We start from the raw sequence: 5,000 nt of genomic DNA, 5'->3' as shown, positions 1-5,000 counted from the left end.
CAATGGTTTATTTCATTGGTTCGATAAATTAAGTCTTCCTTAATTTTTAACGTCGATTCATTTCCTTCATTTCCGCACGAAGGAATTCATTCATCGTCGTCGAATACCTCGGTCCTAAGCGAGGGATAGAAACGTCGGTCACCGAATCGCTAGTCACTTGACCTTGACCTTAATTTACCCGGGGTCAGTTCTTGGTGCGCAGGGGATTGAGGAGTATTTGTACACGCGTCTTAACAAAGCAGGTCGAGCGTTATCGAGATTCTCCAATCGGCCCCGTTTTATTTTTCCGGGGGTATCGTCCACCTAGCCGTGCTAAAAGAAAATTAATTTTACCAGAATTTGATTGATTTCTTTTTCCCTACGGAAACCGATACGGACAATAACTCTTGTGTGACGCAGTGCTCGCTCTCCTGCATTAAAAGCCCTTTAAATCCCAGAAACGGGCGGGGGGTGGGGGAATTACGCCCACACGCACGCACACGCACGCATGCCCCCACTCCCCATCGCCCACCGCGGGCAGGAAGACGGGGACAGGGTGGCCCTTGTATCAGACCCGCTTAAATCTCGAATCACCCCCCCGGTTCCCCACCTCCCCACACACCCCCCGGACGGGAGACGGCGGCAGCCCGGTCCAGCCGGACCCGGAGCACGGAGGGGCCGTCAGGTCTACCCGGCTCCGGGGCCGGCGGCGGCCGTCAGGTCTACCCGGCTCCGGGGCCGGCGGCGGCCGTCAGGTCTACCCGGCTCCGGGGCCGCCGGCGGCCGTCAGGTCTACCCGGCTCCGGGGCCGGCGGCGGCCGTCAGGTCTACCCGGCTCCGGGGCCGGCGGCGGCCGTCAGGTCTACCCGGCTCCGGGGCCGGCGGCGGCCGTCAGGTCTACCCGGCTCCGGGGCCGGCGGCGGCCGTCAGGTCTACGCGGCTCCGGGGCCGGCGGCGGCCGTCAGGTCTACCCGGCTCCGGGGCCGGCGGCGGCCGTCAGGTCTACCCGGCTCCGGGGCCGCCGGCGGCCGTCAGGTCTACCCGGCTCCGGGGCCGGCGGCGGCCGTCAGGTCTACCCGGCTCCGGGGCCGGCGGCGGCCGTCAGGTCTACCCGGCTCCGGGCCAGGCGGCGGCCGTCAGGTCTACCCGGCTCCGGGGCCGCCGGCGGCCGTCAGGTCTACCCGGCTCCGGGGCCGGCGGCGGCCGTCAGGTCTACCCGGCTCCGGGGCCGCCGGCGGCCGTCAGGTCTACCCGGCTCCGGGGCCGGCGGCGGCCGTCAGGTCTACCCGGCTCCGGGGCCGGCGGCGGCCGTCAGGTCTACCCGGCTCCGGGGCCGGCGGCGGCCGTCAGGTCTACCCGGCTCCGGGGCCGGCGGCGGCCGTCAGGTCTACCCGGCTCCGGGGCCGGCGGCGGCCGTCAGGTCTACCCGGCTCCGGGGCCGCCGGCGGCCGTCAGGTCTACCCGGCTCCGGGGCCGCCGGCGGCCGTCAGGTCTACCCGGCTCCGGGGCCGCCGGCGGCCGTCAGGTCTACCCGGCTCCGGGGCCGCCGGCGGCCGTCAGGTCTACCCGGCTCCGGGGCCGGCGGCGGCCGTCAGGTCTACCCGGCTCCGGGGCCGGCGGCGGCCGTCAGGTCTACCCGGCTCCGGGGCCGGCGGCGGCCGTCAGGTCTACCCGGCTCCGGGGCCGCCGGCGGCCGTCAGGTCTACCCGGCTCCGGGGCCGGCGGCGGCCGTCAGGTCTACCCGGCTCCGGGGCCGGCGGCGGCCGTCAGGTCTACCCGGCTCCGGGGCCGGCGGCGGCCGTCAGGTCTACCCGGCTCCGGGGCCGCCGGCGGCCGTCAGGTCTACCCGGCTCCGGGGCCGGCGGCGGCCGTCAGGTCTACCCGGCTCCGGGGCCGCCGGCGGCCGTCAGGTCTACCCGGCTCCGGGGCCGGCGGCGGCCGTCAGGTCTACCCGGCTCCGGGGCCGGCGGCGGCCGTCAGGTCTACCCGGCTCCGGGGCCGCCGGCGGCCGTCAGGTCTACCCGGCTCCGGGGCCGCCGGCGGCCGTCAGGTCTACCCGGCTCCGGGGCCGGCGGCGGCCGTCAGGTCTACCCGGCTCCGGGGCCGGCGGCGGCCGTCAGGTCTACCCGGCTCCGGGGCCGCCGGCGGCCGTCAGGTCTACCCGGCTCCGGGGCCGCCGGCGGCCGTCAGGTCTACCCGGCTCCGGGGCCGGCGGCGGCCGTCAGGTCTACCCGGCTCCGGGCCAGGCGGCGGCCGTCAGGTCTACCCGGCTCCGGGGCCGGCGGCGGCCGTCAGGTCTACCCGGCTCCGGGGCCGGCGGCGGCCGTCAGGTCTACCCGGCTCCGGGGCCGGCGGCGGCCGTCAGGTCTACCCGGCTCCGGGCCCGCCGGCGGCCGTCATGTCTACCCGGCTCCGGGCTCGGCGGCGGCCGTCAGGTCTACCCCTTTTCGGAGCCCGTGGGGCCGCCTGCGGTACCCGGCGACCGCGGGTTGTTGGTTGCGTAGCGTCCGGCGATAAGGGCGGCCAAGTCTACCCGGCTCCGGCGGGACTTGGTCGCCTTGCCGGGGCCGAGGGGTAGACGTGTTGTCCCCGCTGCTTCGTCGGAGCTGCCGAAGGGGTCGCTGTTTTTCGCTGCCTCCAGTTACGTCATCGTAAAAGTCGGCGTGGTTGGCGCGCCTCCCCGGTGCGCAGAGGCGCCGCTCTTGGAGCTTGCCGGCGGCGGGGACGTGCCGGTCCGTACTATAGGAGCGAGCCGTGACTCGTCTCCAGAGCAGCGCTCGTCAGCGGCTGCAAGGCCCGCGGTTCTGCCAGCAAAGTGGGGTGCTCGGCGGCCGTCGTGGCGGTTCCCTCGGTGGTCCGGCCCAGCTTCCAGTCTCTTCGGTCCGGCCATCTCCCAGCGCTTGCCCGACAAGCCAGCCCAGCGTGTCCGAGGGGTCGGGAGCTGCGGAGAGCCGGAGCCGGCGGCCGGCTCCGGCGGCCGTTGCCGACCGGCACGAGGCATAAGGCCGGATCCCGCAGGGCAGGGCAAAGACTCGAACGCACCCAGCCGGGGCCCAGTGATGGTGAAGGTCACTGCCGGAGGCAGACGGCCGGGGGGCGTCGAGCCTGCCGCGGCTTACTCCCGGCTCCAGAGGGCCCGGTTGGTGGGACGACCGAGGTTGGCGGCACCTCGTCCCTTTGTGCCAGCCTTAAGCTGGAGCCCGCGAAGCGGGCGGAGAGAGCGGCGGCCGGCTCCCGGCCAGCCGAACGCAGACGGCCGGGGGGTGCCGAGCCTGCCGCGGCTTCCCCCCCCCGGCCCCCCGAGGGCCCAACTGACGGCGCAGGCGGGGCGGCGGCGTCCCGTTTTCACCGGTGCGAGCCCTCCGCGGGCAGCTGGTGGTGTCAGGCGGGCCCGGTGACGGGACTGCGGCGTGCAGGCGAGGCGGCGGCGCCTCGTCCTCGTTTCCCCCGGGAGAAGCGGTTCCCCGCGGGGCAGGGCAAAGACCGGCGGCCGGTGGCGGTCGCCGGCACTCGAACGCTGGAAGGCCGGGGGAGCCGAGCCTCCCTCGGCCCCGGGGGGCCCGATGATGGCAAAGGCGGGTGCTGGCACCGTTCCGGGGCAGAGGTGCCCGCGAGTGCCCAGCCCACCAGGGCTGCCGCCGGCTGCCGAGGGCCGTGTGATGGAGACGGGCAAGGTGGCGGCGCCTTGTCCTTTTTCTCCGGCCTTAAGCTGGAGCCCGCGAAGCGGGCAGAAACACCGGCAGCCGAATGCAGACAGCCGGGGGGTCTCGAGTCGGCCGCGGCTTGCCCCGGCCCCCGAGGGCCCGGTGATGGTGCAGGCGGGGCGGCGGCGCCTCGTCCTCTTTTTTGCTGGCGCGAGTCCTGGTAGCAGGAGGGCTCGCTGGGAAGGTCTGCACTCGTACGGGCGAGGTGGCGGCGCCTCGCCCTTCCGAACTTCTCCAGCCCTAAGCTGGAGCCCGCGCAAGCGGGAAGAAAAGGGCGGCCGGTCCCTGCGGCCGGCAGCCGAAGGCAAGTGGCCGCGGGCGTCGAGCCTTGAGCGGCTTTTCCCGGCCCCCGTTACCCGGGGATGGCACGGGTGAGGCGCGGTGCCTCTTAGTCTTCTTCGGCCTTCTCCTCCCCCGGGGTAAGCGGTTCCCCGGGGCGCAGGGCAAAGACCGGTACCGGTGGCCGGCACTCGAACGCTGGAAGACCGGGGGAGTCGAGCCTGCCGCGGCTTTCCCTCGGTCCCGTTGACCTCGCTCAAGGGAATCGATGCGCGGAGCGGGTGGCCGGCGGCACCTCCCGCTCCCCCCCTTCAGTCGACCCAGACCCGCAGGCAGCGCCTGCAGAGGTGTTCCTGGGCGCGTCGGAGACGCTTCACGGCGGGCCGGCTCTGCCGGTGACCAGGCCGCCGTTGCGGCTCTCCGGAGACGCTGCCCCCTCGCTCGCACGCAGAGCCCCGCGTTCCGCCGCCCGCCCCGCCCGGGGCGGCGGCGAGCGCGCGCGGCCGTCGCTGTCCCAGGACCGTGGCCGTGGGGCCCGCGCTTCCTCTCCCGATCGAGGTGGCACCCAGGGCGCGTCGGAGACGCTTCACGGCGGGCCGGCTCTGCCGGTGACCAGGCCGCCGTTGCGGCTCTCCGCAGACGCTGCCCTCTCGCTCGCACGCAGAGCCCCGCGTTCTGCCGCCCGCCCCGCCCGGGGCGGCGGCGAGCGCGCGCGGCCGTCGCTGTCCCAGGACCGTGGCCGTGGGGCCCGTGCTTCCTTTCCGTCTCTCCTCTCCCCTTTCCCTTCCTGATCGATGAGGCCTTTCGGGTCGCGTCGGAGAGGGCCCCCGGCGGGCCGGCTCTTCCGTGCTCCCCGTAACAGGGAGCCACGGCGGTGTCCGGTGTTCAGGCCGGGCGGTCTCCTTTCCACTTCGCTTCCCGTCGCATGCGAGGTGTTGTCCTGCTGCCCCGAGCGACGGGGTTCCTCGGGCTTCTTTACCGAACCGGGCTGTGTGACGGCCGCGTGGCCCCGCGAGCTCTCAGGTGTCCTATCGCACG

This window comes from Calonectris borealis, unplaced genomic scaffold (assembly GCF_964195595.1).
Source record: "Calonectris borealis unplaced genomic scaffold, bCalBor7.hap1.2 HAP1_SCAFFOLD_117, whole genome shotgun sequence".
Lineage (NCBI taxonomy): Eukaryota > Metazoa > Chordata > Aves > Procellariiformes > Procellariidae > Calonectris > Calonectris borealis.
This window is presented reverse-complemented; position numbering follows the sequence as displayed.